The sequence below is a fragment of the Orcinus orca genome, chromosome X (genome assembly GCF_937001465.1).
Source record: "Orcinus orca chromosome X, mOrcOrc1.1, whole genome shotgun sequence".
Lineage (NCBI taxonomy): Eukaryota > Metazoa > Chordata > Mammalia > Artiodactyla > Delphinidae > Orcinus > Orcinus orca.
Genome location: NC_064580.1, coordinates 51,829,106 through 51,850,397, shown reverse-complemented (window position 1 = coordinate 51,850,397; position 21,292 = coordinate 51,829,106).

Here is a 21,292-nt window from a genome sequence, read left to right as displayed (position 1 = left end):
CCCTCATAGCATATAGCATTTCCTCGGGAACAGGGTCACTTTGGCGTCAGCTCTGGGATCCAAGATTTCGTGAGAGTGCTCCTTTGGTGACCAGAATCTATGGCTCACGCGGGACACGTGCAGCGGTTACTTTTGGACTTGCCATCTCAGACACTCTACCTCTGGGGCGTTCGGAAGCTGCTCGAATGTAACAAAGTGGGCTCAAGTCCAGTACCCGAAAAGTGTCTCATGCCTCTCAACAGATGGCAGGCAGCGTGTCTCCTGCTGCTGCAGAAGGACTGCAGACGTCTGTTTCAGGCTATAGGCTAGAAACGTGTTGCCCGCTGATAGAAATGCCGGCAGTGGCCCGCAGTGAAAGTGTCATGCACCTGGTGGTTTCTTGGACATAAGCAAGCCACACGTACCGGTCACGGACATGTGCCCCTGCGCGGGGCAGGGTGCGTGAAGCCACCTCTTTGGGCAAGCCCTACGGGTGGCCTGGCAAATGTGTCCCGTTTATGGGAAACTGTTATATTCCTTTCCGGTTTGATGAAAGGTACGTTACGAGCATTGCCGTTTTCTGGATTTGGAGTTCTGCCATGGAGTGCAACGCAGAGACCCAAGGGTTTGGGGGGTAGGGAACTAGCACTTTGGCAGAGGCATCCCCATGCTGCCCCGAGCTCTGGGCTCCGTATTCAACTTGGAGTAAAGGCAGCCTGGGGTGCAATGCACGGACCGTCTGGCCCTAGACGGGATGTGCACGTGCAACAGACGAGCTGGAGGAGAGAAATGGGATACCCGCGGTTCTTCGGGATAGGCCAGCTCTCATCCAGCTAGTTGCGAAAGCAGGCTCTGAAAGGCCTGGATGCCGTTTCTCAACACGCCACACACGAGTTCAGGCACGCAGTACTACACTCGGAGTTTCTCAAGGGTACGTGGAGGGACAGCATTTCAGACTGCATAGGAACGGAGTTCCTCACAGGGGAAATGGGATGTGTACCGGACAGGCTGGGTGAACGAAATTTCGTATGCAGTTGTCCTCCAGTGGACCGGGAAAGGGACCCAGGTCTGGCGAGCGCATAGTGTCTCTGGTCCCACACGTTCTGGGGCAGTGTGCTGCCTCAGCTCCCTTACAAGGCTGTGTTGACATTGAGCCACGTAAGTAGAATAAGCTGCGGAAGTCAGTTTGACGCACATCCCAGGGTAGCCTTGCCGAGTTCCAATCCCAAGCCCTGTGGAGACAGATGGGCCTGAAAGCGTTTCACCCACGACGGCTCTTTGAAAACTCCGGGTCATTCCGAGTGCAGGGAGGACTGCGGTGAAGAGGGCTGTGAGCGTCAATCGTATCTTTTGTCCATGCCTCTTGGACGTGGAGTGTGGCAAAGCGTGCCCAGGTGGACGGGAGGACAAAGCCTTCCCGAATCAAGTTGCAGGCTGCTGTTGTTACATGGACTCCCGGGCTTTGTTCACTGCTGTGTGCGACAAAGAAATCCTGGCTTCGTGTTTGTTCCTTGAGTGCGGGAAGTCCTCGTAGAGGGAGGCTTGAGGTGTCCAGTGTTCACCCAAATCGCTTCCGATCACAGGACGGAACATCGCACACACCTGTTGGCACTGTGGCCTCAGGTCCATTGCAAAGTAAGCCTTCGCCGAGGCGTGGGAAACGAGTCGCTCCCCAGCTCACAAATGCCGGTGATGAGGTGGGCCGGATGGAAGCATGGGGGTACCATGCCGCTTTGCCTGCAGGAGAAACATACGACAAGGTTCTAGAACATACTGTTATCTATGGGAGGACTGTGGTGCCCGGGACGCTCGGTGGCTCCAACGAGGGGCGCTAAGGGCTCCTTCTGAAGCCCATACGATGCCAATCGTTTCAATGCACTTTGCTGCTGGCCCACGTGCTGGTTGCCCACCTCTGCAATGTATGGGAATTCAACTCTGTAGCAGGTCTTCCCACCGGGGACGCTAATTTCGTTCCCATCCTCGACCCTGAGCCTAGTGGCAGAGGCAAAAGCTGGGTCACTTCAGAGGCTCTTCCACCAGACGTTCGCAGAGGCGCCTGCCTTGGACTTGAAGCTACACAGAAGCAGGGACCTCAGGCACAGGGCAGACTGAGCGGTGTCCACCCTCATAGCATATAGCATTTCCTCGGGAACAGGGTCACTTTGGCGTCAGCTCTGGGATCCAAGATTTCGTGAGAGTGCTCCTTTGGTGACCAGAATCTATGGCTCACGCGGGACACGTGCAGCGGTTACTTTCGGACTTGCCATCTCAGACACTCTACCTCTGGGGCGTTCGGAAGCTGCGCGAATGTAACAAAGTGGGCTCAAGTCCAGTACCCGAAAAGTGTCTCATGCCTCTCAACAGATGGCAGGCAGCGTGTCTCCTGCTGCTGCAGAAGGACTGCAGACGTCTGTTTCAGGCTATAGGCTAGAAACGTGGTGCCCGCTGATAGAAATGCCGGCAGTGGCCCGCAGTGAAAGTGTCATGCACCTGGTGGTTTCTTGGACATAAGCAAGCCACACGTACCGGTCACGGACATGTGCCCCTGCGCGGGGCAGGGTGCGTGAAGCCACCTCTTTGGGCAAGCCCTACGGGTGGCCTGGCAAATGTGTCCCGTTTATGGGAAACTGTTATATTCCTTTCCGGTTTGATGAAAGGTACGTTACGAGCATTGCCGTTTTCTGGATTTGGAGTTCTGCCATGGAGTGCAACGCAGAGACCCAAGGGTTTGGGGGGTAGGGAACTAGCACTTTGGCAGAGGCATCTCCATGCTGCCCCGAGCTCTGGGCTCCGTATTCAACTTGGAGTAAAGGCAGCCTGGGGTGCAATGCACGGACCGTCTGGCCCTAGACGGGATGTGCACGTGCAACAGACGAGCTGGAGGAGAGAAATGGGATACCCGCAGTTCTTCGGGATAGGCCAGCTCTCATCCAGCTAGTTGCGAAAGCAGGCTCTGAAAGGCCTGGATGCCGTTTCTCAACACGCCACACACGAGTTCAGGCACGCAGTACTACACTCGGAGTTTCTCAAGGGTACGTGGAGGGACAGCATTTCAGACTGCATAGGAACGGAGTTCCTCACAGGGGAAATGGGATGTGTACCGGACAGGCTGGGTGAACGAAATTTCGTATGCAGTTGTCCTCCAGTGGACCGGGAAAGGGACCCAGGTCTGGCGAGCGCATAGTGTCTCTGGTCCCACACGTTCTGGGGCAGTGTGCTGCCTCAGCTCCCTTACAAGGCTGTGTTGACATTGAGCCACGTAAGTAGAATAAGCTGCGGAAGTCAGTTTGACGCACATCCCAGGGTAGCCTTGCCGAGTTCCAATCCCAAGCCCTGTGGAGACAGATGGGCCTGAAAGCGTTTCACCCACGACGGCTCTTTGAAAACTCCGGGTCATTCCGAGTGCAGGGAGGACTGCAGTGAAGAGGGCTGTGAGCGTCAATCGTATCTTTTGTCCATGCCTCTTGGACGTGGAGTGTGGCAAAGCGTGCCCAGGTGGACGGGAGGACAAAGCCTTCCCGAATCAAGTTGCAGGCTGCTGTTGTTACATGGACTCCCGGGCTTTGTTCACTGCTGTGTGCGACAAAGAAATCCTGGCTTCGTGTTTGTTCCTTGAGTGCGGGAAGTCCTCGTAGAGGGAGGCTTGAGGTGTCCAGTGTTCACCCAAATCGCTTCCGATCACAGGACGGAACATCGCACACACCTGTTGGCACTGTGGCCTCAGGTCCATTGCAAAGTAAGCCTTCGCCGAGGCGTGGGAAACGAGTCGCTCCCCAGCTCACAAATGCCGGTGATGAGGTGGGCCGGATGGAAGCATGGGGGTACCATGCCGCTTTGCCTGCAGGAGAAACATACGACAAGGTTCTAGAACATACTGTTATCTATGGGAGGACTGTGGTGCCCGGGACGCTCGGTGGCTCCAACGAGGGGCGCTAAGGGCTCCTTCTGAAGCCCATACGATGCCAATCGTTTCAATGCACTTTGCTGCTGGCCCACGTGCTGGTTGCCCACCTCTGCAATGTATGGGAATTCAACTCTGTAGCAGGTCTTCCCACCGGGGACGCTAATTTCGTTCCCATCCTCGACCCTGAGCCTAGTGGCAGAGGCAAAAGCTGGGTCACTTCAGAGGCTCTTCCACCAGACGTTCGCAGAGGCGCCTGCCTTGGACTTGAAGCTACACAGAAGCAGGGACCTCAGGCACAGGGCAGACTGAGCGGTGTCCACCCTCATAGCATATAGCATTTCCTCGGGAACAGGGTCACTTTGGCGTCAGCTCTGGGATCCAAGATTTCGTGAGAGTGCTCCTTTGGTGACCAGAATCTATGGCTCACGCGGGACACGTGCAGCGGTTACTTTCGGACTTGCCATCTCAGACACTCTACCTCTGGGGCGTTCGGAAGCTGCGCGAATGTAACAAAGTGGGCTCAAGTCCAGTACCCGAAAAGTGTCTCATGCCTCTCAACAGATGGCAGGCAGCGTGTCTCCTGCTGCTGCAGAAGGACTGCAGACGTCTGTTTCAGGCTATAGGCTAGAAACGTGGTGCCCGCTGATAGAAATGCCGGCAGTGGCCCGCAGTGAAAGTGTCATGCACCTGGTGGTTTCTTGGACATAAGCAAGCCACACGTACCGGTCACGGACATGTGCCCCTGCGCGGGGCAGGGTGCGTGAAGCCACCTCTTTGGGCAAGCCCTACGGGTGGCCTGGCAAATGTGTCCCGTTTATGGGAAACTGTTATATTCCTTTCCGGTTTGATGAAAGGTACGTTACGAGCATTGCCGTTTTCTGGATTTGGAGTTCTGCCATGGAGTGCAACGCAGAGACCCAAGGGTTTGGGGGGTAGGGAACTAGCACTTCGGCAGAGGCATCTCCATGCTGCCCCGAGCTCTGGGCTCCGTATTCAACTTGGAGTAAAGGCAGCCTGGGGTGCAATGCACGGACCGTCTGGCCCTAGACGGGATGTGCACGTGCAACAGACGAGCTGGAGGAGAGAAATGGGATACCCGCAGTTCTTCGGGATAGGCCAGCTCTCATCCAGCTAGTTGCGAAAGCAGGCTCTGAAAGGCCTGGATGCCGTTTCTCAACACGCCACACACGAGTTCAGGCACGCAGTACTACACTCGGAGTTTCTCAAGGGTACGTGGAGGGACAGCTTTTCAGACTGCATAGGAACGGAGTTCCTCACAGGGGAAATGGGATGTGTACCGGACAGGCTGGGTGAACGAAATTTCGTATGCAGTTGTCCTCCAGTGGACCGGGAAAGGGACCCAGGTCTGGCGAGCGCATAGTGTCTCTGGTCCCACACGTTCTGGGGCAGTGTGCTGCCTCAGCTCCCTTACAAGGCTGTGTTGACATTGAGCCACGTAAGTAGAATAAGCTGCGGAAGTCAGTTTGACGCACATCCCAGGGTAGCCTTGCCGAGTTCCAATCCCAAGCCCTGTGGAGACAGATGGGCCTGAAAGCGTTTCACCCACGACGGCTCTTTGAAAACTCCGGGTCATTCCGAGTGCAGGGAGGACTGCGGTGAAGAGGGCTGTGAGCGTCAATCGTATCTTTTGTCCATGCCTCTTGGACGTGGAGTGTGGCAAAGCGTGCCCAGGTGGACGGGAGGACAAAGCCTTCCCGAATCAAGTTGCAGGCTGCTGTTGTTACATGGACTCCCGGGCTTTGTTCACTGCTGTGTGCGACAAAGAAATCCTGGCTTCGTGTTTGTTCCTTGAGTGCGGGAAGTCCTCGTAGAGGGAGGCTTGAGGTGTCCAGTGTTCACCCAAATCGCTTCCGATCACAGGACGGAACATCGCACACACCTGTTGGCACTGTGGCCTCAGGTCCATTGCAAAGTAAGCCTTCGCCGAGGCGTGGGAAACGAGTCGCTCCCCAGCTCACAAATGCCGGTGATGAGGTGGGCCGGATGGAAGCATGGGGGTACCATGCCGCTTTGCCTGCAGGAGAAACATACGACAAGGTTCTAGAACATACTGTTATCTATGGGAGGACTGTGGTGCCCGGGACGCTCGGTGGCTCCAACGAGGGGCGCTAAGGGCTCCTTCTGAAGCCCATACGATGCCAATCGTTTCAATGCACTTTGCTGCTGGCCCACGTGCTGGTTGCCCACCTCTGCAATGTATGGGAATTCAACTCTGTAGCAGGTCTTCCCACCGGGGACGCTAATTTCGTTCCCATCCTCGACCCTGAGCCTAGTGGCAGAGGCAAAAGCTGGGTCACTTCAGAGGCTCTTCCACCAGACGTTCGCAGAGGCGCCTGCCTTGGACTTGAAGCTACACAGAAGCAGGGACCTCAGGCACAGGGCAGACTGAGCGGTGTCCACCCTCATAGCATATAGCATTTCCTCGGGAACAGGGTCACTTTGGCGTCAGCTCTGGGATCCAAGATTTCGTGAGAGTGCTCCTTTGGTGACCAGAATCTATGGCTCACGCGGGACACGTGCAGCGGTTACTTTCGGACTTGCCATCTCAGACACTCTACCTCTGGGGCGTTCGGAAGCTGCGCGAATGTAACAAAGTGGGCTCAAGTCCAGTACCCGAAAAGTGTCTCATGCCTCTCAACAGATGGCAGGCAGCGTGTCTCCTGCTGCTGCAGAAGGACTGCAGACGTCTGTTTCAGGCTATAGGCTAGAAACGTGGTGCCCGCTGATAGAAATGCCGGCAGTGGCCCGCAGTGAAAGTGTCATGCACCTGGTGGTTTCTTGGACATAAGCAAGCCACACGTACCGGTCACGGACATGTGCCCCTGCGCGGGGCAGGGTGCGTGAAGCCACCTCTTTGGGCAAGCCCTACGGGTGGCCTGGCAAATGTGTCCCGTTTATGGGAAACTGTTATATTCCTTTCCGGTTTGATGAAAGGTACGTTACGAGCATTGCCGTTTTCTGGATTTGGAGTTCTGCCATGGAGTGCAACGCAGAGACCCAAGGGTTTGGGGGGTAGGGAACTAGCACTTTGGCAGAGGCATCTCCATGCTGCCCCGAGCTCTGGGCTCCGTATTCAACTTGGAGTAAAGGCAGCCTGGGGTGCAATGCACGGACCGTCTGGCCCTAGACGGGATGTGCACGTGCAACAGACGAGCTGGAGGAGAGAAATGGGATACCCGCGGTTCTTCGGGATAGGCCAGCTCTCATCCAGCTAGTTGCGAAAGCAGGCTCTGAAAGGCCTGGATGCCGTTTCTCAACACGCCACACACGAGTTCAGGCACGCAGTACTACACTCGGAGTTTCTCAAGGGTACGTGGAGGGACAGCTTTTCAGACTGCATAGGAACGGAGTTCCTCACAGGGGAAATGGGATGTGTACCGGACAGGCTGGGTGAACGAAATTTCGTATGCAGTTGTCCTCCAGTGGACCGGGAAAGGGACCCAGGTCTGGCGAGCGCATAGTGTCTCTGGTCCCACACGTTCTGGGGCAGTGTGCTGCCTCAGCTCCCTTACAAGGCTGTGTTGACATTGAGCCACGTAAGTAGAATAAGCTGCGGAAGTCAGTTTGACGCACATCCCAGGGTAGCCTTGCCGAGTTCCAATCCCAAGCCCTGTGGAGACAGATGGGCCTGAAAGCGTTTCACCCACGACGGCTCTTTGAAAACTCCGGGTCATTCCGAGTGCAGGGAGGACTGCGGTGAAGAGGGCTGTGAGCGTCAATCGTATCTTTTGTCCATGCCTCTTGGACGTGGAGTGTGGCAAAGCGTGCCCAGGTGGACGGGAGGACAAAGCCTTCCCGAATCAAGTTGCAGGCTGCTGTTGTTACATGGACTCCCGGGCTTTGTTCACTGCTGTGTGCGACAAAGAAATCCTGGCTTCGTGTTTGTTCCTTGAGTGCGGGAAGTCCTCGTAGAGGGAGGCTTGAGGTGTCCAGTGTTCACCCAAATCGCTTCCGATCACAGGACGGAACATCGCACACACCTGTTGGCACTGTGGCCTCAGGTCCATTGCAAAGTAAGCCTTCGCCGAGGCGTGGGAAACGAGTCGCTCCCCAGCTCACAAATGCCGGTGATGAGGTGGGCCGGATGGAAGCATGGGGGTACCATGCCGCTTTGCCTGCAGGAGAAACATACGACAAGGTTCTAGAACATACTGTTATCTATGGGAGGACTGTGGTGCCCGGGACGCTCGGTGGCTCCAACGAGGGGCGCTAAGGGCTCCTTCTGAAGCCCATACGATGCCAATCGTTTCAATGCACTTTGCTGCTGGCCCACGTGCTGGTTGCCCACCTCTGCAATGTATGGGAATTCAACTCTGTAGCAGGTCTTCCCACCGGGGACGCTAATTTCGTTCCCATCCTCGACCCTGAGCCTAGTGGCAGAGGCAAAAGCTGGGTCACTTCAGAGGCTCTTCCACCAGACGTTCGCAGAGGCGCCTGCCTTGGACTTGAAGCTACACAGAAGCAGGGACCTCAGGCACAGGGCAGACTGAGCGGTGTCCACCCTCATAGCATATAGCATTTCCTCGGGAACAGGGTCACTTTGGCGTCAGCTCTGGGATCCAAGATTTCGTGAGAGTGCTCCTTTGGTGACCAGAATCTATGGCTCACGCGGGACACGTGCAGCGGTTACTTTCGGACTTGCCATCTCAGACACTCTACCTCTGGGGCGTTCGGAAGCTGCGCGAATGTAACAAAGTGGGCTCAAGTCCAGTACCCGAAAAGTGTCTCATGCCTCTCAACAGATGGCAGGCAGCGTGTCTCCTGCTGCTGCAGAAGGACTGCAGACGTCTGTTTCAGGCTATAGGCTAGAAACGTGGTGCCCGCTGATAGAAATGCCGGCAGTGGCCCGCAGTGAAAGTGTCATGCACCTGGTGGTTTCTTGGACATAAGCAAGCCACACGTACCGGTCACGGACATGTGCCCCTGCGCGGGGCAGGGTGCGTGAAGCCACCTCTTTGGGCAAGCCCTACGGGTGGCCTGGCAAATGTGTCCCGTTTATGGGAAACTGTTATATTCCTTTCCGGTTTGATGAAAGGTACGTTACGAGCATTGCCGTTTTCTGGATTTGGAGTTCTGCCATGGAGTGCAACGCAGAGACCCAAGGGTTTGGGGGGTAGGGAACTAGCACTTTGGCAGAGGCATCCCCATGCTGCCCCGAGCTCTGGGCTCCGTATTCAACTTGGAGTAAAGGCAGCCTGGGGTGCAATGCACGGACCGTCTGGCCCTAGACGGGATGTGCACGTGCAACAGACGAGCTGGAGGAGAGAAATGGGATACCCGCAGTTCTTCGGGATAGGCCAGCTCTCATCCAGCTAGTTGCGAAAGCAGGCTCTGAAAGGCCTGGATGCCGTTTCTCAACACGCCACACACGAGTTCAGGCACGCAGTACTACACTCGGAGTTTCTCAAGGGTACGTGGAGGGACAGCTTTTCAGACTGCATAGGAACGGAGTTCCTCACAGGGGAAATGGGATGTGTACCGGACAGGCTGGGTGAACGAAATTTCGTATGCAGTTGTCCTCCAGTGGACCGGGAAAGGGACCCAGGTCTGGCGAGCGCATAGTGTCTCTGGTCCCACACGTTCTGGGGCAGTGTGCTGCCTCAGCTCCCTTACAAGGCTGTGTTGACATTGAGCCACGTAAGTAGAATAAGCTGCGGAAGTCAGTTTGACGCACATCCCAGGGTAGCCTTGCCGAGTTCCAATCCCAAGCCCTGTGGAGACAGATGGGCCTGAAAGCGTTTCACCCACGACGGCTCTTTGAAAACTCCGGGTCATTCCGAGTGCAGGGAGGACTGCGGTGAAGAGGGCTGTGAGCGTCAATCGTATCTTTTGTCCATGCCTCTTGGACGTGGAGTGTGGCAAAACGTGCCCAGGTGGACGGGAGGACAAAGCCTTCCCGAATCAAGTTGCAGGCTGCTGTTGTTACATGGACTCCCGGGCTTTGTTCACTGCTGTGTGCGACAAAGAAATCCTGGCTTCGTGTTTGTTCCTTGAGTGCGGGAAGTCCTCGTAGAGGGAGGCTTGAGGTGTCCAGTGTTCACCCAAATCGCTTCCGATCACAGGACGGAACATCGCACACACCTGTTGGCACTGTGGCCTCAGGTCCATTGCAAAGTAAGCCTTCGCCGAGGCGTGGGAAACGAGTCGCTCCCCAGCTCACAAATGCCGGTGATGAGGTGGGCCGGATGGAAGCATGGGGGTACCATGCCGCTTTGCCTGCAGGAGAAACATACGACAAGGTTCTAGAACATACTGTTATCTATGGGAGGACTGTGGTGCCCGGGACGCTCGGTGGCTCCAACGAGGGGCGCTAAGGGCTCCTTCTGAAGCCCATACGATGCCAATCGTTTCAATGCACTTTGCTGCTGGCCCACGTGCTGGTTGCCCACCTCTGCAATGTATGGGAATTCAACTCTGTAGCAGGTCTTCCCACCGGGGACGCTAATTTCGTTCCCATCCTCGACCCTGAGCCTAGTGGCAGAGGCAAAAGCTGGGTCACTTCAGAGGCTCTTCCACCAGACGTTCGCAGAGGCGCCTGCCTTGGACTTGAAGCTACACAGAAGCAGGGACCTCAGGCACAGGGCAGACTGAGCGGTGTCCACCCTCATAGCATATAGCATTTCCTCGGGAACAGGGTCACTTTGGCGTCAGCTCTGGGATCCAAGATTTCGTGAGAGTGCTCCTTTGGTGACCAGAATCTATGGCTCACGCGGGACACGTGCAGCGGTTACTTTCGGACTTGCCATCTCAGACACTCTACCTCTGGGGCGTTCGGAAGCTGCGCGAATGTAACAAAGTGGGCTCAAGTCCAGTACCCGAAAAGTGTCTCATGCCTCTCAACAGATGGCAGGCAGCGTGTCTCCTGCTGCTGCAGAAGGACTGCAGACGTCTGTTTCAGGCTATAGGCTAGAAACGTGGTGCCCGCTGATAGAAATGCCGGCAGTGGCCCGCAGTGAAAGTGTCATGCACCTGGTGGTTTCTTGGACATAAGCAAGCCACACGTACCGGTCACGGACATGTGCCCCTGCGCGGGGCAGGGTGCGTGAAGCCACCTCTTTGGGCAAGCCCTACGGGTGGCCTGGCAAATGTGTCCCGTTTATGGGAAACTGTTATATTCCTTTCCGGTTTGATGAAAGGTACGTTACGAGCATTGCCGTTTTCTGGATTTGGAGTTCTGCCATGGAGTGCAACGCAGAGACCCAAGGGTTTGGGGGGTAGGGAACTAGCACTTTGGCAGAGGCATCCCCATGCTGCCCCGAGCTCTGGGCTCCGTATTCAACTTGGAGTAAAGGCAGCCTGGGGTGCAATGCACGGACCGTCTGGCCCTAGACGGGATGTGCACGTGCAACAGACGAGCTGGAGGAGAGAAATGGGATACCCGCAGTTCTTCGGGATAGGCCAGCTCTCATCCAGCTAGTTGCGAAAGCAGGCTCTGAAAGGCCTGGATGCCGTTTCTCAACACGCCACACACGAGTTCAGGCACGCAGTACTACACTCGGAGTTTCTCAAGGGTACGTGGAGGGACAGCTTTTCAGACTGCATAGGAACGGAGTTCCTCACAGGGGAAATGGGATGTGTACCGGACAGGCTGGGTGAACGAAATTTCGTATGCAGTTGTCCTCCAGTGGACCGGGAAAGGGACCCAGGTCTGGCGAGCGCATAGTGTCTCTGGTCCCACACGTTCTGGGGCAGTGTGCTGCCTCAGCTCCCTTACAAGGCTGTGTTGACATTGAGCCACGTAAGTAGAATAAGCTGCGGAAGTCAGTTTGACGCACATCCCAGGGTAGCCTTGCCGAGTTCCAATCCCAAGCCCTGTGGAGACAGATGGGCCTGAAAGCGTTTCACCCACGACGGCTCTTTGAAAACTCCGGGTCATTCCGAGTGCAGGGAGGACTGCGGTGAAGAGGGCTGTGAGCGTCAATCGTATCTTTTGTCCATGCCTCTTGGACGTGGAGTGTGGCAAAACGTGCCCAGGTGGACGGGAGGACAAAGCCTTCCCGAATCAAGTTGCAGGCTGCTGTTGTTACATGGACTCCCGGGCTTTGTTCACTGCTGTGTGCGACAAAGAAATCCTGGCTTCGTGTTTGTTCCTTGAGTGCGGGAAGTCCTCGTAGAGGGAGGCTTGAGGTGTCCAGTGTTCACCCAAATCGCTTCCGATCACAGGACGGAACATCGCACACACCTGTTGGCACTGTGGCCTCAGGTCCATTGCAAAGTAAGCCTTCGCCGAGGCGTGGGAAACGAGTCGCTCCCCAGCTCACAAATGCCGGTGATGAGGTGGGCCGGATGGAAGCATGGGGGTACCATGCCGCTTTGCCTGCAGGAGAAACATACGACAAGGTTCTAGAACATACTGTTATCTATGGGAGGACTGTGGTGCCCGGGACGCTCGGTGGCTCCAACGAGGGGCGCTAAGGGCTCCTTCTGAAGCCCATACGATGCCAATCGTTTCAATGCACTTTGCTGCTGGCCCACGTGCTGGTTGCCCACCTCTGCAATGTATGGGAATTCAACTCTGTAGCAGGTCTTCCCACCGGGGACGCTAATTTCGTTCCCATCCTCGACCCTGAGCCTAGTGGCAGAGGCAAAAGCTGGGTCACTTCAGAGGCTCTTCCACCAGACGTTCGCAGAGGCGCCTGCCTTGGACTTGAAGCTACACAGAAGCAGGGACCTCAGGCACAGGGCAGACTGAGCGGTGTCCACCCTCATAGCATATAGCATTTCCTCGGGAACAGGGTCACTTTGGCGTCAGCTCTGGGATCCAAGATTTCGTGAGAGTGCTCCTTTGGTGACCAGAATCTATGGCTCACGCGGGACACGTGCAGCGGTTACTTTCGGACTTGCCATCTCAGACACTCTACCTCTGGGGCGTTCGGAAGCTGCGCGAATGTAACAAAGTGGGCTCAAGTCCAGTACCCGAAAAGTGTCTCATGCCTCTCAACAGATGGCAGGCAGCGTGTCTCCTGCTGCTGCAGAAGGACTGCAGACGTCTGTTTCAGGCTATAGGCTAGAAACGTGGTGCCCGCTGATAGAAATGCCGGCAGTGGCCCGCAGTGAAAGTGTCATGCACCTGGTGGTTTCTTGGACATAAGCAAGCCACACGTACCGGTCACGGACATGTGCCCCTGCGCGGGGCAGGGTGCGTGAAGCCACCTCTTTGGGCAAGCCCTACGGGTGGCCTGGCAAATGTGTCCCGTTTATGGGAAACTGTTATATTCCTTTCCGGTTTGATGAAAGGTACGTTACGAGCATTGCCGTTTTCTGGATTTGGAGTTCTGCCATGGAGTGCAACGCAGAGACCCAAGGGTTTGGGGGGTAGGGAACTAGCACTTTGGCAGAGGCATCCCCATGCTGCCCCGAGCTCTGGGCTCCGTATTCAACTTGGAGTAAAGGCAGCCTGGGGTGCAATGCACGGACCGTCTGGCCCTAGACGGGATGTGCACGTGCAACAGACGAGCTGGAGGAGAGAAATGGGATACCCGCAGTTCTTCGGGATAGGCCAGCTCTCATCCAGCTAGTTGCGAAAGCAGGCTCTGAAAGGCCTGGATGCCGTTTCTCAACACGCCACACACGAGTTCAGGCACGCAGTACTACACTCGGAGTTTCTCAAGGGTACGTGGAGGGACAGCTTTTCAGACTGCATAGGAACGGAGTTCCTCACAGGGGAAATGGGATGTGTACCGGACAGGCTGGGTGAACGAAATTTCGTATGCAGTTGTCCTCCAGTGGACCGGGAAAGGGACCCAGGTCTGGCGAGCGCATAGTGTCTCTGGTCCCACACGTTCTGGGGCAGTGTGCTGCCTCAGCTCCCTTACAAGGCTGTGTTGACATTGAGCCACGTAAGTAGAATAAGCTGCGGAAGTCAGTTTGACGCACATCCCAGGGTAGCCTTGCCGAGTTCCAATCCCAAGCCCTGTGGAGACAGATGGGCCTGAAAGCGTTTCACCCACGACGGCTCTTTGAAAACTCCGGGTCATTCCGAGTGCAGGGAGGACTGCGGTGAAGAGGGCTGTGAGCGTCAATCGTATCTTTTGTCCATGCCTCTTGGACGTGGAGTGTGGCAAAGCGTGCCCAGGTGGACGGGAGGACAAAGCCTTCCCGAATCAAGTTGCAGGCTGCTGTTGTTACATGGACTCCCGGGCTTTGTTCACTGCTGTGTGCGACAAAGAAATCCTGGCTTCGTGTTTGTTCCTTGAGTGCGGGAAGTCCTCGTAGAGGGAGGCTTGAGGTGTCCAGTGTTCACCCAAATCGCTTCCGATCACAGGACGGAACATCGCACACACCTGTTGGCACTGTGGCCTCAGGTCCATTGCAAAGTAAGCCTTCGCCGAGGCGTGGGAAACGAGTCGCTCCCCAGCTCACAAATGCCGGTGATGAGGTGGGCCGGATGGAAGCATGGGGGTACCATGCCGCTTTGCCTGCAGGAGAAACATACGACAAGGTTCTAGAACATACTGTTATCTATGGGAGGACTGTGGTGCCCGGGACGCTCGGTGGCTCCAACGAGGGGCGCTAAGGGCTCCTTCTGAAGCCCATACGATGCCAATCGTTTCAATGCACTTTGCTGCTGGCCCACGTGCTGGTTGCCCACCTCTGCAATGTATGGGAATTCAACTCTGTAGCAGGTCTTCCCACCGGGGACGCTAATTTCGTTCCCATCCTCGACCCTGAGCCTAGTGGCAGAGGCAAAAGCTGGGTCACTTCAGAGGCTCTTCCACCAGACGTTCGCAGAGGCGCCTGCCTTGGACTTGAAGCTACACAGAAGCAGGGACCTCAGGCACAGGGCAGACTGAGCGGTGTCCACCCTCATAGCATATAGCATTTCCTCGGGAACAGGGTCACTTTGGCGTCAGCTCTGGGATCCAAGATTTCGTGAGAGTGCTCCTTTGGTGACCAGAATCTATGGCTCACGCGGGACACGTGCAGCGGTTACTTTCGGACTTGCCATCTCAGACACTCTACCTCTGGGGCGTTCGGAAGCTGCGCGAATGTAACAAAGTGGGCTCAAGTCCAGTACCCGAAAAGTGTCTCATGCCTCTCAACAGATGGCAGGCAGCGTGTCTCCTGCTGCTGCAGAAGGACTGCAGACGTCTGTTTCAGGCTATAGGCTAGAAACGTGGTGCCCGCTGATAGAAATGCCGGCAGTGGCCCGCAGTGAAAGTGTCATGCACCTGGTGGTTTCTTGGACATAAGCAAGCCACACGTACCGGTCACGGACATGTGCCCCTGCGCGGGGCAGGGTGCGTGAAGCCACCTCTTTGGGCAAGCCCTACGGGTGGCCTGGCAAATGTGTCCCGTTTATGGGAAACTGTTATATTCCTTTCCGGTTTGATGAAAGGTACGTTACGAGCATTGCCGTTTTCTGGATTTGGAGTTCTGCCATGGAGTGCAACGCAGAGACCCAAGGGTTTGGGGGGTAGGGAACTAGCACTTTGGCAGAGGCATCCCCATGCTGCCCCGAGCTCTGGGCTCCGTATTCAACTTGGAGTAAAGGCAGCCTGGGGTGCAATGCACGGACCGTCTGGCCCTAGACGGGATGTGCACGTGCAACAGACGAGCTGGAGGAGAGAAATGGGATACCCGCAGTTCTTCGGGATAGGCCAGCTCTCATCCAGCTAGTTGCGAAAGCAGGCTCTGAAAGGCCTGGATGCCGTTTCTCAACACGCCACACACGAGTTCAGGCACGCAGTACTACACTCGGAGTTTCTCAAGGGTACGTGGAGGGACAGCTTTTCAGACTGCATAGGAACGGAGTTCCTCACAGGGGAAATGGGATGTGTACCGGACAGGCTGGGTGAACGAAATTTCGTATGCAGTTGTCCTCCAGTGGACCGGGAAAGGGACCCAGGTCTGGCGAGCGCATAGTGTCTCTGGTCCCACACGTTCTGGGGCAGTGTGCTGCCTCAGCTCCCTTACAAGGCTGTGTTGACATTGAGCCACGTAAGTAGAATAAGCTGCGGAAGTCAGTTTGACGCACATCCCAGGGTAGCCTTGCCGAGTTCCAATCCCAAGCCCTGTGGAGACAGATGGGCCTGAAAGCGTTTCACCCACGACGGCTCTTTGAAAACTCCGGGTCATTCCGAGTGCAGGGAGGACTGCGGTGAAGAGGGCTGTGAGCGTCAATCGTATCTTTTGTCCATGCCTCTTGGACGTGGAGTGTGGCAAAGCGTGCCCAGGTGGACGGGAGGACAAAGCCTTCCCGAATCAAGTTGCAGGCTGCTGTTGTTACATGGACTCCCGGGCTTTGTTCACTGCTGTGTGCGACAAAGAAATCCTGGCTTCGTGTTTGTTCCTTGAGTGCGGGAAGTCCTCGTAGAGGGAGGCTTGAGGTGTCCAGTGTTCACCCAAATCGCTTCCGATCACAGGACGGAACATCGCACACACCTGTTGGCACTGTGGCCTCAGGTCCATTGCAAAGTAAGCCTTCGCCGAGGCGTGGGAAACGAGTCGCTCCCCAGCTCACAAATGCCGGTGATGAGGTGGGCCGGATGGAAGCATGGGGGTACCATGCCGCTTTGCCTGCAGGAGAAACATACGACAAGGTTCTAGAACATACTGTTATCTATGGGAGGACTGTGGTGCCCGGGACGCTCGGTGGCTCCAACGAGGGGCGCTAAGGGCTCCTTCTGAAGCCCATACGATGCCAATCGTTTCAATGCACTTTGCTGCTGGCCCACGTGCTGGTTGCCCACCTCTGCAATGTATGGGAATTCAACTCTGTAGCAGGTCTTCCCACCGGGGACGCTAATTTCGTTCCCATCCTCGACCCTGAGCCTAGTGGCAGAGGCAAAAGCTGGGTCACTTCAGAGGCTCTTCCACCAGACGTTCGCAGAGGCGCCTGCCTTGGACTTGAAGCTACACAGAAGCAGGGACCTCAGGCACAGGGCAGACTGAGCGGTGTCCACCCTCATAGCATATAGCATTTCCTCGGGAACAGGGTCACTTTGGCGTCAGCTCTGGGATCCAAGATTTCGTGAGAGTGCTCCTTTGGTGACCAGAATCTATGGCTCACGCGGGACACGTGCAGCGGTTACTTTCGGACTTGCCATCTCAGACACTCTACCTCTGGGGCGTTCGGAAGCTGCGCGAATGTAACAAAGTGGGCTCAAGTCCAGTACCCGAAAAGTGTCTCATGCCTCTCAACAGATGGCAGGCAGCGTGTCTCCTGCTGCTGCAGAAGGACTGCAGACGTCTGTTTCAGGCTATAGGCTAGAAACGTGGTGCCCGCTGATAGAAATGCCGGCAGTGGCCCGCAGTGAAAGTGTCATGCACCTGGTGGTTTCTTGGACATAAGCAAGCCACACGTACCGGTCACGGACATGTGCCCCTGCGCGGGGCAGGGTGCGTGAAGCCACCTCTTTGGGCAAGCCCTACGGGTGGCCTGGCAAATGTGTCCCGTTTATGGGAAACTGTTATATTCCTTTCCGGTTTGATGAAAGGTACGTTACGAGCATTGCCGTTTTCTGGATTTGGAGTTCTGCCATGGAGTGCAACGCAGAGACCCAAGGGTTTGGGGGGTAGGGAACTAGCACTTTGGCAGAGGCATCCCCATGCTGCCCCGAGCTCTGGGCTCCGTATTCAACTTGGAGTAAAGGCAGCCTGGGGTGCAATGCACGGACCGTCTGGCCCTAGACGGGATGTGCACGTGCAACAGACGAGCTGGAGGAGAGAAATGGGATACCCGCAGTTCTTCGGGATAGGCCAGCTCTCATCCAGCTAGTTGCGAAAGCAGGCTCTGAAAGGCCTGGATGCCTTTGCTCAACACGCCACACACGAGTTCAGGCACGCAGTTGTACACTCGGAGTTTCTCAAGGGTACGTGGAGGGACAGCTTTTCAGACTGCATAGGAACGGAGTTCCTCACAGGGGAAATGGGATGTGTACCGGACAGGCTGGGTGAACAAAATTTCGTATGCAGTTGTCCTCCAGTGGACCGGGAAAGGGACCCAGGTCTGGCGAGCGCATAGTGTCTCTGGTCCCACACGTTCTGGGGCAGTGTGCTGCCTCAGCTCCCTTACAAGGCTGTGTTGACATTGAGCCACGTAAGTAGAATAAGCTGCGGAAGTCAGTTTGACGCACATCCCAGGGTAGCCTTGCAGAGTTCCAATCCCAAGCCCTGTGGAGACAGATGGGCCTGAAAGCGTTTCACCCACGACGGCTCTTTGAAAACTCCGGGTCATTCCGAGTGCAGGGAGGACTGCGGTGAAGAGGGCTGTGAGCGTCAATCGTATCTTTTGTCCATGCCTCTTGGACGTGGAGTGTGGCAAAGCGTGCCCAGGTGGACGGGAGGACAAAGCCTTCCCGAATCAAGTTGCAGGCTGCTGTTGTTACATGGACTCCCGGGCTTTGTTCACTGCTGTGTGCGACAAAGAAATCCTGGCTTCGTGTTTGTTCCTTGAGTGCGGGAAGTCCTCGTAGAGGGAGGCTTGAGGTGTCCAGTGTTCACCCAAATCGCTTCCGATCACAGGACGGAACATCGCACACACCTGTTGGCACTGTGGCCTCAGGTCCATTGCAAAGTAAGCCTTCGCCGAGGCGTGGGAAACGAGTCGCTCCCCAGCTCACAAATGCCGGTGATGAGGTGGGCCGGATGGAAGCATGGGGGTACCATGCCGCTTTGCCTGCAGGAGAAACATACGACAAGGTTCTAGAACATACTGTTATCTATGGGAGGACTGTGGTGCCCGGGACGCTCGGTGGCTCCAACGAGGGGCGCTAAGGGCTCCTTCTGAAGCCCATACGATGCCAATCGTTTCAATGCACTTTGCTGCTGGCCCACGTGCTGGTTGCCCACCTCTGCAATGTATGGGAATTCAACTCTGTAGCAGGTCTTCCCACCGGGGACGCTAATTTCGTTCCCATCCTCGACCCTGAGCCTAGTGGCAGAGGCAAAAGCTGGGTCACTTCAGAGGCTCTTCCACCAGACGTTCGCAGAGGCGCCTGCCTTGGACTTGAAGCTACACAGAAGCAGGGACCTCAGGCACAGGGCAGACTGAGCGGTGTCCACCCTCATAGCATATAGCATTTCCTCGGGAACAGGGTCACTTTGGCGTCAGCTCTGGGATCCAAGATTTCGTGAGAGTGCTCCTTTGGTGACCAGAATCTATGGCTCACGCGGGACACGTGCAGCGGTTACTTTCGGACTTGCCATCTCAGACACTCTACCTCTGGGGCGTTCGGAAGCTGCGCGAATGTAACAAAGTGGGCTCAAGTCCAGTACCCGAAAAGTGTCTCATGCCTCTCAACAGATGGCAGGCAGCGTGTCTCCTGCTGCTGCAGAAGGACTGCAGACGTCTGTTTCAGGCTATAGGCTAGAAACGTGGTGCCCGCTGATAGAAATGCCGGCAGTGGCCCGCAGTGAAAGTGTCATGCACCTGGTGGTTTCTTGGACATAAGCAAGCCACACGTACCGGTCACGGACATGTGCCCCTGCGCGGGGCAGGGTGCGTGAAGCCACCTCTTTGGGCAAGCCCTACGGGTGGCCTGGCAAATGTGTCCCGTTTATGGGAAACTGTTATATTCCTTTCCGGTTTGATGAAAGGTACGTTACGAGCATTGCCGTTTTCTGGATTTGGAGTTCTGCCATGGAGTGCAACGCAGAGACCCAAGGGTTTGGGGGGTAGGGAACTAGCACTTTGGCAGAGGCATCCCCATGCTGCCCCGAGCTCTGGGCTCCGTATTCAACTTGGAGTAAAGGCAGCCTGGGGTGCAATGCACGGACCGTCTGGCCCTAGACGGGATGTGCACGTGCAACAGACGAGCTGGAGGAGAGAAATGGGATACCCGCAGTTCTTCGGGATAGGCCAGCTCTCATCCAGCTAGTTGCGAAAGCAGGCTCTGAAAGGCCTGGATGCCGTTTCTCAACACGCCACACACGAGTTCAGGCACGCAGTACTACACTCGGAGTTTCTCAAGGGTACGTGGAGGGACAGCTTTTCAGACTGCATAGGAACGGAGTTCCTCACAGGGGAAATGGGATGTGTACCGGACAGGCTGGGTGAACGAAATTTCGTATGCAGTTGTCCTCCAGTGGACCGGGAAAGGGACCCAGGTCTGGCGAGCGCATAGTGTCTCTGGTCCCACACGTTCTGGGGCAGTGTGCTGCCTCAGCTCCCTTACAAGGCTGTGTTGACATTGAGCCACGTAAGTAGAATAAGCTGCGGAAGTCAGTTTGACGCACATCCCAGGGTAGCCTTGCCGAGTTCCAATCCCAAGCCCTGTGGAGACAGATGGGCCTGAAAGCGTTTCACCCACGACGGCTCTTTGAAAACTCCGGGTCATTCCGAGTGCAGGGAGGACTGCGGTGAAGAGGGCTGTGAGCGTCAATCGTATCTTTTGTCCATGCCTCTTGGACGTGGAGTGTGGCAAAACGTGCCCAGGTGGACGGGAGGACAAAGCCTTCCCGAATCAAGTTGCAGGCTGCTGTTGTTACATGGACTCCCGGGCTTTGTTCACTGCTGTGTGCGACAAAGAAATCCTGGCTTCGTGTTTGTTCCTTGAGTGCGGGAAGTCCTCGTAGAGGGAGGCTTGAGGTGTCCAGTGTTCACCCAAATCGCTTCCGATCACAGGACGGAACATCGCACACACCTGTTGGCACTGTGGCCTCAGGTCCATTGCAAAGTAAGCCTTCGCCGAGGCGTGGGAAACGAGTCGCTCCCCAGCTCACAAATGCCGGTGATGAGGTGGGCCGGATGGAAGCATGGGGGTACCATGCCGCTTTGCCTGCAGGAGAAACATACGACAAGGTTCTAGAACATACTGTTATCTATGGGAGGACTGTGGTGCCCGGGACGCTCGGTGGCTCCAACGAGGGGCGCTAAGGGCTCCTTCTGAAGCCCATACGATGCCAATCGTTTCAATGCACTTTGCTGCTGGCCCACGTGCTGGTTGCCCACCTCTGCAATGTATGGGAATTCAACTCTGTAGCAGGTCTTCCCACCGGGGACGCTAATTTCGTTCCCATCCTCGACCCTGAGCCTAGTGGCAGAGGCAAAAGCTGGGTCACTTCAGAGGCTCTTCCACCAGACGTTCGCAGAGGCGCCTGCCTTGGACTTGAAGCTACACAGAAGCAGGGACCTCAGGCACAGGGCAGACTGAGCGGTGTCCACCCTCATAGCATATAGCATTTCCTCGGGAACAGGGTCACTTTGGCGTCAGCTCTGGGATCCAAGATTTCGTGAGAGTGCTCCTTTGGTGACCAGAATCTATGGCTCACGCGGGACACGTGCAGCGGTTACTTTCGGACTTGCCATCTCAGACACTCTACCTCTGGGGCGTTCGGAAGCTGCGCGAATGTAACAAAGTGGGCTCAAGTCCAGTACCCGAAAAGTGTCTCATGCCTCTCAACAGATGGCAGGCAGCGTGTCTCCTGCTGCTGCAGAAGGACTGC